Consider the following 12,050-nt stretch of genomic DNA (forward strand, 5'->3'; position numbering starts at 1 on the left):
GTGGCTGCTGGTCCGTTTGGCGGTCCTCGGGTCCCGGCGTCTGGCTGGCGCGGCTCCCGGCGGTTCCCCGGAGCGTGGGCGCCGCCATGACAGCCGGCGTCACGTGGGTGGGGAGCAGGTGATGTCACGAACCCGCTTCACCAATCCAGTAGAGGCGGGAGATTCAAAACCGGACGCCGGGCAGAGCCTCGGCGCCTGAGTATCGTCTATTTTCTGAAGTGGATGCCAGAGCTCCCGTACGCAGTGTGTTTCCCAGCAGCTATACTCCAGTGCATCTAGCATACAGGGTGCCTTCCTGCAGCACAGTCTCCAGTGATCCGAGCAACTAGTGTGTTCCTCTGCAGTGCAGTTGCCAGCGCTCCCTGGATTCAGCAAGGCCTGCGGGCCGAACCAACTTTAGTGTTTCCAGCGTTCAGTGTCATTTACCATCGCTCACAAGTTCCTCATTCATCAGTGTCCTTAAACATCGCTCACCAATTCTTCAGTGTCATTCACCATCGCTCACAAGTTCCTCATTCATCAGTGTCCTTAAACATCGCTCACCAATTCTTCAGTGTCATTCACCATCGCTCACAAGTTCTTCATTCATCAGTGTCTTTAAACATCGCTCACCAATTCTTCAGTGTCTTTCATCGTCGCTCACAAGTTCTTCATTCATCAGTGTCTTTAAACATCGCTCACAAATTCTTCAGTGTCTTTCATCATCGCTCACAAGTTCTTCATTCATCAGTGTCTTTAAACATCGCTCACAAATTCTTCAGTGTCTTTCATCATCGCTCACAAGTTCTTCATTCATCAGTATCCTTAAAAACATCACTCACAAATTCTTCAGTGTCTTTCATCATCGCTCACAAGTTCTTCATTCATCAGTTGAACATTGCTCACGAATTCTCCAGTAACTTTTTGACATTGCCCACAAGTTCACTTTCTTTCATGTGCCGCTGTACTGCTCCCTTCCCTTAATAAAGTTCCTCAGCATTCTTTCACCAAACCTAACTATCAGAGTCTTGTATGAGGAAATCCTATATCCGACCATCCCTGCTCCGACCCACCTGTGGTTCCTTTTCCCGACCATCGGAAGAACCCCCGAGTCCACAACATCCCCAACCCAGGTCAGCGACAGTATACTCAGGCCACATGGACCCGGGGGATCGGAACCCAGAGGCAAGCGCCATCCAGGATCTGGTTTCCCGAGTTCAAAGTCAGGAGACGGCACAAAGCCAAGTGATGCAGTATCTCCAGGAGTTATCTGGTCGGCTGGATCAAATTCAGGCTTCTCTGGCTTCAGTAGTTCCGGCTCCAGCTCCGGTACCCGCTCCTGTGGTTGTCCCTAGTAATGTTCAATCCTTGTCTGGAACCAGGTCACGCCTTCAGCTTCCCACTCCTTCTTGCTATAATGGGAATCCAAAAAATTGCCGTGGTTTTCTCAACCAATGCGAGGTACATTTTGAACTTCTCTCACACATCTTCCCCACAGATCGGTCCAAGGTGGCGTACATTATTTCCTTGCTTGAAGGTTCAGCGTTGGATTGGGTGTCTCCATTATGGAAGCGTTCTGACCCGTTGGTTTCCAGTTACACCAATTTCATCACGTCATTCCGTAGGATCTTCGATGAGCCCGGCAGAACAACCGCTGCTTCTTCGGATTTGCTCCGAGTCCGACAAGGCTCCCGTTCAGTGGGACAGTATGTGATTAATTTCCAAACCATAGCCTCGGAACTGCGCTGGAATAATGATGCTCTCCGGGCCGCTTTCTGGAATGGGCTCTCTGACCGTCTAAAGGACGAACTGATCACTAGGGATTTGCCAGATTCCTTAGAAGAGTTGATCTCACTCTGTGTAAAGGTGGATCTTCGTATGCAGGAACGAGGTGGCGAACGTAGTCGGACAGAACGATCCAGATTCCGGTCTCTCCCGACTAAGCAAACGATCACCCCAAGTCCAGACGAACCTATGCAGATTAATCGATCTCGGCTGTCCCCGGAAGAACGACAGCGCCGTCGTGAGGGTAGACTCTGCCTCTACTGTGGAGCTGCGGATCACTTTCTCAAATTTTGTAAGTCCCGTCCGGGAAACGGGCAGTCCTAGCTTGTTCCGGAGGAGTCGAGTTAGGGGTTACATCTAAACCTTCTCCGACAGTGGATTGTTTACTCTCCGTGTCTCTGTTTTCTGGGTCTATAGCCAAACCTGATAAGGCCCTGCTGGACTCCGGGGCTGCAGGGAATTTTGTTTCTCTTTCTTGCGTCCAAAAACTGGGTTTACAGTTACAATCCGTCGAACGACCTATTACGCTGACTGCCATCAATGGTACCCAAATTTCTAATGGTCATATTTCAAGTCGCACAGTGCCAATCAAACTGCAGGTTGGAGCTCTACATCAAGAACATCTGGAGTTCCTAGTGATTCGTGAGATGCCTCACGATCTGGTTCTTGGTCTTCCTTGGCTTAAAGTACACAACCCTCACGTCGACTGGAAGTCGTCACAAATAGTATCCTGGAGTTAATTCTGTCATTCTAATTGTCTCACTCCTGTCTACCCGCTCCGTGTATCTTCCAAGTCGGATGAGGAGCTCATTCCGGAGGCCTATCGGGAGTACGCAGACGTGTTTTTGGAACAGGCGGCCGATCAGTTACCACCCCATAGACCCTGGGACTGTCCCATTGAGCTCATCCCAGGGAAGATGCCACCCCGGGGGCGCATTTATCCTTTGTCATTGCCCGAGACCCAAGCCATGTCAGACTATATCAAGTCTAATCTGCAGAAAGGATTCATTCGCCCCTCTACTTCCACGGCGGGAGCAGGCTTCTTTTTTGTGAAGAAGGACGGAGGGTTGAGACCATGCATTGACTACCGCGGCTTGAATGAGATCACCATTAAGAACAAATATCCTTTGCCGCTCATCACGGAACTATTTGATAGGGTTCGCGGAGCCCATGTCTTCACGAAGCTCGACTTAAGGGGATCTTATAATTTGATTCGTATTCGACAGGGGGACGAATGGAAGACGGCCTTCAATACCAGGGACGGGCATTACGAATATCTGGTAATGCCGTTTGGGCTCAGCAATGCCCCTGCCGTCTTCCAAGGTTTTGTGAATGAAATCTTCCGAGATATGTTATACCTAAGTGTAGTGGTATACTTGGATGGCATTCTGATATTTTCTAAGAATCTCACGGAGCATAGAATTCAGGTCAAGGAGGTACTTCTTCATCTACGAAGGAATCATCTCTACGGTAAGATCTCCAAATGTACCTTTGAGGTTCCTTCAATTCCATTTCTTGGTTACGTCATCTCAGGTACGGAGCTTCGCATGGATCCGGAAAAACTCACTGCTATTCGGGACTGGACTCAGCTTCTTTCTTTGAAAGCGGTACAAAGATTTCTGGGTTTTGCGAATTACTACCGGAAATTCATAAAAGGATTCTCTACCATTGTGGCACCTATTACTGCTCTAACCAAAAAGGGGTCTGACCCAAGTCACTGGTCTTCTGAAGCTGTAGCAGCGTTCGCCCAGTTGAAAGCAGCCTTTATGTCCGCTCCGGTACTCCAGCAACCAAATTTTTCAAAACCATTCTTCTTGGAGGTCGATGCTTCCTCGGCCGGCATCGGTGCCGTGCTTTCACAGTACTCCTCTGACGGGAAGTTACATCCGTGTGGTTTCCATTCTCGCAAGTTCTCTCCTGCTGAACGAAACTACACCATCGGAGACCAGGAACTCTTGGCAATAAAATCTGCCCTGGAAGAATGGAGATATCTATTGGAAGGTGCTAAACACCTAATTACGATTTATACCGATCACAAGAACTTGCTGTATCTCAAGACAGCCCAGTGCTTGAATCCCCGTCAAGCTAGATGGGCGCTCTTCTTCACTCGATTCTCGTTTGTCATTAAGTACCGGGCCGGGACGTTTAACACCAAGGCTGATGCTTTATCTCGTTCCTTGATGGCTTCAGATGAGGAGAATTCCGTTGGAAAGGCTTTGATTCTCAGTCCAGTTTCTATTTCGGCAGCTCCCACCGCTTTGGGTCCTCCTCCTGGGAGAATGTCTGTACCAGCTGAATTTCGACCGAAGTTGTTGCAGTGGGCTCATACCTCCCAAGTTTTCCGGTCATCCTGGAGTTCAAAAAATGTGGGAGTTTCTACGAAGGTCATACTGGTGGGACACTATGAAGAAGGACATACAAGATTATGTCAACTCATGTCCTCAATGTGCTCAGCACAAAATTCTTCGTCTGCCTCCTGCAGGGTTGCTTCATCCACTGTCCATTCCTAAGAGGCCTTGGACCCATATCTCTATGGACTTTGTCACCGAACTGCCCCTCTCCAAGGGTCACAATACCGTCTGGGTGATTATTGACCGCTTTTCTAAAATGGCACATTTTGTTCCTTTGACCTGGTTACCGTCGGCTCCCAAATTGGCTTTATTATTTATCCGTGAACACTTCCGCCTGCATGGGTTACCTCAGGAAATAGTCTCTGATCGGGGGGTGCAGTTCACTGCAAGATTCTGGAGGGCTCTCTGTTCAGCCTTACAAATAAAACTTAAGTTTTCATCTGCCTACCATCCTCAGACCAATGGGCAAACTGAACGCGTCAATCAAGATTTAGAGACTTTTCTCCGCGTTTATCTCTCTCCTTCGCAAGATGGTTGGGTGGAACTGTTGCCCTGGGCCGAGTTTGCCCATAATCATTTGTACCACTCTTCCACTGGTGAGTCCCCATTCTTCATTAATTATGGATTCCATCCTCAAGTTCCAAAATTACCCGTCTGTCCTCCAGAAGATGTTCCTGCTGCAGCTTCTACTCTTCGGCACTTCAGTCAAATCTGGAGTAGGGTTCACGTTAACCTCAAGAAAATCTCCGGCCGCTACAAATTCTTTGCGGATAGGAAGCGACGGGCAGCTCCCCAATACAAAGTTGGTGATAGAGTATGGCTCTCTACCCGCAATCTCCGTTTAAGAGTGCCCGCTATGAAGTTTGCCCCGAGGTTCATTGGTCCTTATCCCGTGTTGCAAGTTCTGAACCCGGTTCTCTGCAAATTGGGTTTGCCTTCCCACTTTCGGGTACCAAATTCCTTCCATGTTTCTCTCCTTCGTCCCCTTATTTTAAATCGGTTCCATTCAGAGTCACCTAGGCCAACCTCTGTAGAGACTGAAGCCGGAACGGAATTTGAAATTAAAGCTATTCTTGACTCTCGTTATCTTCACAAGAATCTGCAGTACTTGGTGGAATGGAAGGGTTATGGCCCTGAGGAGAGGAGCTTGGTCAAAGCTACTGAAGTTACGGCCCCCCCGACTGGTGCGGATCTTCCATTCCAGACATCCAACAAAGCCCGGGAAGTGTCCAGGGGCCACCCCTGGAGGAGGGGGTACTGTCACATGCCAGGGGCAGCGGCCGCCGCGCTTACCCCTACGTGGCTGCTGGTCCGTTTGGCGCTCCTCACCTCCGGCGGTCCTCGGGTCCCGGCGTCTGGCTGGCGCAGCTCCCGGCGGTTCCCCCTGGAGCGTGGGCGCCGACATGACAGCCGGTGTCACGTGGGCGGGGAGCAGATGATGTCACGAACCCGCTTCACCAATCCAGTAGAGGCGGGAGATTCAAAACTGGACGCCGGGCAGAGCCTCGGAGCCTGAGTATCGTCTCTTTTCTGAAGTGGATCCCAGAGCTCCCGTACGCAGTGTGTTTCCCAGCAGCTATACTCCAGTGCATCTAGCATACAGGGTGCCTTCCTGCAGCACAGTCTCCAGTGATCCGAGCAACTAGTGTGTTCCTCTGCAGTGCAGTTGCCAGCGCTCCCTGGATTCAGCAAGGCCTGCGGGCCGAACCAACTTTAGTGTTTCCAGCGTTCAGTGTCATTTACCATCGCTCACAAGTTCCTCATTCATCAGTGTCCTTAAACATCGCTCACCAATTCTTCAGTGTCATTCACCATCGCTCACAAGTTCCTCATTCATCAGTGTCCGTAAACATCGCTCACCAATTCTTCAGTGTCATTCACCATCGCTCGTTCCTCATTCATCAGTGTCTTTAAACATCGCTCACCAATTCTTCAGTGTCATTCACCATCGCTCACAAGTTCTTCATTCATCAGTGTCTTTAAACATCGCTCACAAATTCTTCAGTGTCTTTCATCATCGCTCACATGTTCTTCATTCATCAGTGTCTTTAAACATCGCTCACAAATTCTTCAGTGTCTTTCATCATCGCTCACAAGTTCTTCATTCATCAGTGTCTTTAAAACATCGCTCACAAATTCTTCAGTGTCATTTACCATCGCTCACAAATTCTTCAGTGTCTTTCATCATCGCTCACAAGTTCTTCATTCATCAGTATCCTTGAAAACATCACTCACAAATTCTTCAGTGTCTTTCATCATCGCTCACAAGTTCTTCATTCATCAGTTGAACATTGCTCACGAATTCTCCAGTAACTTTTTGACATTGCCCACAAGTTCACTTTCTTTCATGTGCCGTTGTACTGCTCCCTTCCCTTAATAAAGTTCCTCAGCATTCTTTCACCAAACCTAACTATCAGAGTCTTGTATGAGGAAATCCTATATCCGACCATGCCTGCTCCGACCCACCTGTGGTTCCTTTTCCCAACCATCGGAAGAACCCCCGAGTCCACAACATCCCCAACCCAGGTCAGTGACACCTCCTACAAAACTCTTCAGTACGGAATATTTCATGCACGGTCCTTGCAACTGGATCAGGGCAGTACGGATGGTGTAATGGTTAGCATTACTGCCTCACAGCACTGAGGTCATGGGTTCGATTCCCACCGTGGCCCTAACTGTGTGGAGTTTGTAAATTCTCCCGGTACTTGCGTGGGTTTCCTCCGGGTACTCCGGTTTCCTCCCACAATCCAAAAATATACTGGTAGGTTAATTGGCTCCCAACAAAAAAATTAACCCTAGCGTGAATGCGTGTGCGTGTACATGTGGTAGGGAATATAGATTGTAAGCTTCACTGGGGCAGGGACTGATGTGAATGGGCAAATATTCTCTGTACAGCGCTGCGGAATATGTGTGCGCTATATAAATAACTGGTAATAAATAAATAAAAATAAATATCTCCTGGACAAGTGGTCGGTATCTCATCTGCACATGCACCAGAGGGATACGTCTATCACCACAAGTCAGGATCTCCCTCCTGTGGTGGCTACACTTGCCGCACCTTCTAGAGGGCCGCAGGTTCGGAATTCAGGACTGGATCCTTCTAACCACGGATGCAAGTCTCAGAGGTTGGGGCGCAGTCATCCAAGGGGAAACCTTCCAAGAAAGATGGTCAAGGCTGGAATCCATTCTTCCAATCAACATTCGGCACATCTTCTACAAGATCGCGCCATTCAGGTGCAGTCGGACAGTGTAACGACGGTGGCCTACATAAACCGACAGGGCAGAACGAAGAGCAGAGCTGCAATGTCAGAGGAAAAAGGAATCCTCCTCTGGGCAGAAAGGCACGCGTTGGCGCTGTCAGCAATCTTCATTTTGGGAGTTGACAACTGGGAAGCGGACTTCCTCAGCAGACACGATCTCCATCCGGGAGAGTGGGGCCTTCATCCGGATGTGTTCACGGAGGTGACAACTCTTTGGGGTGTACCTCAAATAGACATGATGGCCTCCTGTCTTAACAAGAAGCTTCGGAGGTACTGTTCCAGGTCCAGAAACCCACAAGCAGTGGCGGTTAACTCCGTGGGTGTTACAGTCAGTGTACGTGTTTCCACCACTTCCTCTCATTCCAAGGATTCTAAAGCTCATAAAGAGAACAACAGTTCAGGCAATCCTCATTGTTCGGGAATGGCCAACATGGGCTTGGTACGTAGATCTTCTGAAACTACTACTGGAAGACCCGAGGCCTCTTCCTCTCGGGGCAGTCCGCTTATCAAGACTTACCGCGGCTACGTTTGACGTCATGGAGGTTGAACGCCAGATATTAGCTCGGAAGGGCATTCCGAACAAGGTTATCCCTACCCTGATTCAGGCTAGGAAAGGAATAACATCTAAGCATTACCATCGCAGTTGGAAAAAGTATATATCTTGGTGTGAATCCAAGAAGTTTCCTATGGTGGAGTTTCAACTGGGATGGTTTATCCTCTTCCTGCAAGCCGGTGTGGATATGGGCCTGCGTTTGAGATCCGTGAAGGTCCAGATTTTGGCCTTATCCATTTTCTTCCAGAAACAACTGGCTTCCTTCCCTGAGGTTCAGACTTTCTTAAAAGGGCTTCTGCACATCCAGCCTCCCTTTGTGCCACCTACGGCACCTCAGGATCTTAACGTGGTGTTACAGTTCCTTCAGTCGGATTGGTTTGCGCCTCTCCAGGAGGTTTAAGGTCAAGTTTCTCACGTGGAAGGCTGTCACCTTGTTGGCCTTAGCTTCTGCTAGACATGTGTCGAAGTTGGGGCTTTATCTTATAAAAGCCCATACTTGATATTCCATGAAGATAGAGCTGAGCTCCGGACACGTCAGCAGTTCCTTCCAAAGGTTGTGTCGGCATTCCATATCAACCAACCTATTGTGGTGCCAGTTGCTACTGACTCCTCAATTCCGTCAAAGTCCTTGGATGTTGTAAGGTCTCTGAAAATCTATGTGAAGATAACTGCTCGTCACAGGAAATCGGACTCTCTGTTTGTCCTGTATGATCCCAAGAAAATTGGGTGTCCTGCTTCTAAGCAGACGATCTCTCGCTGGATCAGGCTCACTATCCAGCATGCATATTCTATGTCAGGCTTGCCATGTCCTAAATCTGTTAAGGCCCACTCTACTCGTAAGGTGGGTTCTTCCTTGGCGGCTGCTTGGGGTGTCTCGGCTTTACAACTTTGCAGAGCGGCTACTTGGTCAGGGTCGAACACGTTTGCTAAGTTCTACAAGTTCGATACTTTGGCTTCTGAGTACCTAAAGTTTGGTCAATCAGTTCTGCAGGAGCCACCGCACTCTCTCTCCCATTCTGGGCGCTTTGGTACATCCCTATGGTACTAATATGGACCCCAGCATCCTCTAGGACGTAAGAGGAAATAGGATTTTAATTACCTACCAGTAAATTATTTTCTCATAGTCCATAGAGGATGCTGGACGCCCGCCCAGCGATTCGTGATCCTGCAATGGTTACTTCGTTTAGTACTGCTTTGTTCTGGGGTGCGTACTGTTTTTTGTTACTTGGTTAAGTAATGTTGTTCAGCCGTTGCTGAGTTTTCAAGCTGGTTAGCTTGGTTTGACTTGTCTGTGTGAGCTGGTGTGAATCTCGCCACTATCTGTGTAAAATCCTTCTCTCGAAGTTGTCCGTCTGCTCGGGTACAGTTTCTAGACTGAGTCTGGTAGGAGGGGCATAAAGGGATGAGCCAGCCCACACTATCAAAGTCTTAAAGTGCCCATGGCTCCTGGTGGACCCGTCTATACCCCATGGTACTAATATGGACCCCAGCATCCTCTACGGACTACGAGAAAAGGATTTACTGGTAGGTAATTAAAATCCTATTTATTCCAGCTCTCAAGAGTCATTTCCTTTCAGCAGGTGGGTCTGGATTTTGGCCTGTCTGTCCTCTTTCAGCAGCAAATTGCGCTCTTACCGGATATATGGACTTTTTTTCAGGGCATCCTCTATGTGCAGTCACCGTTTGTTCTTCATGGAACCTCTCTTTGGTTCTTTAGTCTCTCCAGTCTGCTCCCTTTGAGCCTTTGGATACAGTGGATGTTCATTTTCTTACTTGGAAGACTGTATTCCCACTTGCTATCGCATTGGCTGGACGGGTGTCCGACCTGAGCGCCTTCTCTTGTCACTCCCACGTTTTGTGAGCTACATACCCAAGGTCATGTCTCAGTTCCACATCAACCAGGAGATTGTGGTGCTGGCTTTCAGTGTTCCGTACTCTTCATCAGAGGAATCCTCTCTGGAAGTTGTGAGGGCTCTCCCGATTTACGTGGATAAGACCAGAGATCTCCACGGATTGGATTCTCTGTATGATTTTCACAAGCAAGGCTGGCTGGCTTCTAAACAGACTTTGGCAAGGTGGCTTCGCTTGACTCTCTGCCTACTTGACTCTCACCTACTCTGCGGCGGATCTTCCTGCCCCTGCAGTTGTGACTGCTCATTCTGCCCAGTCAGTGGGAACCCCTTGGGCAGCTCAACATAGCACCTTTGCAGATCAGCTTTGTAAGGCTGCCACATGGTCCTCTGCCCACACTTTCATCTGTTTCTAGGCCTTTGACACCTTTGCATCTTCAGACGCAGCCTTTTGGTGAAATGTTCACAGTGCAGCTCAGGGGTGTCCCCTCCCATAGCTTTCAGATGTCCCAGAGTTCTCCCTGTCCCCTCCCTCCCCCCCCCCCCCCCCCCCATTCCCCAGTGGAGGAACAAAAGGAGATTTATGTTCTTACCCGATTGAATCCTTTTTTTCAACTCCATAGGGGGCACAGCGTGCCCACCCTAACACACTTGGCTTGCAGGGTTTAGTTCCTATGTAACGGGTTCTCTGCACACCTTACTTCTGTGCATGTTTCTGAGTGTATGTCAGTCTTCTTTCTACCTCTTCTCCTTTTCTCTCCTTGCTGTGGGCTTGCTACCTTAAAAGGTCTGCCCAGGGCTGGGGTTGGGGTATAGAGGAGAGGGAGTTTTGGGCTGCTGAGAAAAATGTATTAACTACAGATGTGTCCTCTTACATCCAGCCTCAATACACCATGCAGTGCAAGATGCCTGGCATGAGTAAGCCGCTAGGTCCTGTGCAACTCTGCTAATGTTAACCATCTTTTTTTGTTTCCAAAAATGCATCTTATTCGTAATGCAATGCGGTTAGAACGCACAAGCAGACTGTGCTGATTACAATATACTGCATTGTAGTACTTCGTATACAGATTCAGAAACTCAGTCGCACACAGATATACAAGTTTCATATATCAAAATAACTAGCACAATCTCCTTGTGCTCCTTACTCGCATTGCTTTGTGAATAAGACACATTTATGTCAAAAAAGACGCAAAACACTAGAAGATTCTTGTACGACCTGGCGTGTCAAGAGAGGCTGTTTGGTGTGATTGCAGCAAAGATGTATGAGGACACATCTGTGTTTGATGTCCAGACTCTCCTCTTCAGGCTATACCCAGAGTTCTCCCTGTGCACCCTATGGAGTCAAAGAAATGGATTTAACCAGGTAAGAACATAAATCTCCTTATTTTCCTCTGGTAGTTCTAGCCATGGTTAACTAAATGATAACCGATTTCTGTGCCGTACAGCATCTTTAAAATTAAAATATATAACTTTAGAAGTGGGCACCTCATATTTCAGGTAAAGTCTTAACTGTACTGCTTACTTAATCAGAAGCAAACCACCTTCTCTAGCAGACAGAGTCAGGAGGTTATACTAAGGTTTGGTTTAGCATTCTGTTCTGAGCTTTACAAATACTGTATGTCCTCTTACAACTTTGATCCATGCGCTACAAGTTGTGTTACACATAATGCATGAGTGCTGTGTGACTCAGTAGCGCAGTCTTTTTTTTGTGTCTTTTGCTTCAAAAATGTTTCTTAGGCGCAATGTAATGCTGATTGAAATGATATGCAGCATGCCTATATTCTAAAGACGCAAAAAAGGGCACTCGCCGCTACCTAGTCCCGCCACGGCATGGCGCGAATTGAAGGGCTGTTTAGCGTAACTGCAGCAAGGATGTAAGAGGACACATCTGTACTTTTATGGTCATAAAGTCATTTATAACTCAAACTTCGGAGTTGTGCTTTTTTAGGTTGTTTTATCAGCATATTGCAAGCTGATCTAAATATAGAGAAATTAAATAGTCAACCAAACAGGATAACATTGAACAAATGCTTGACAGTGCTGCAGAGAAAATCAACTATATAATTTGACATTACATTTTTCAGGATTTTACTGATTTGAATGGGTTATTATCTTGTTCTACAAACATGGTTAACAATTTAGACCTTTTCACAAAATTCAAGTGTTTGTGAGCAACTTTCCTGTTAATATTTTATTTATGTTAATAATAAATATTTTCACGCAGGTCACGGTAACAAATAATATAAAGGACTTACCACAGAAATGTTATACT

At 47.7% G+C, this 12,050-nt stretch overlaps 1 protein-coding gene across 8 annotated transcripts in view; it reads left to right on the forward strand.

Moving 5' to 3' along the window:
- ODR4 (odr-4 GPCR localization factor homolog) overlaps positions 1-12,050 on the forward strand; it is a 370,494-nt gene that overhangs the window by 193,820 nt on the left and 164,624 nt on the right. The window lies entirely within an intron of this gene.

This window comes from Pseudophryne corroboree, chromosome 9 (genome assembly GCF_028390025.1).
Source record: "Pseudophryne corroboree isolate aPseCor3 chromosome 9, aPseCor3.hap2, whole genome shotgun sequence".
Lineage (NCBI taxonomy): Eukaryota > Metazoa > Chordata > Amphibia > Anura > Myobatrachidae > Pseudophryne > Pseudophryne corroboree.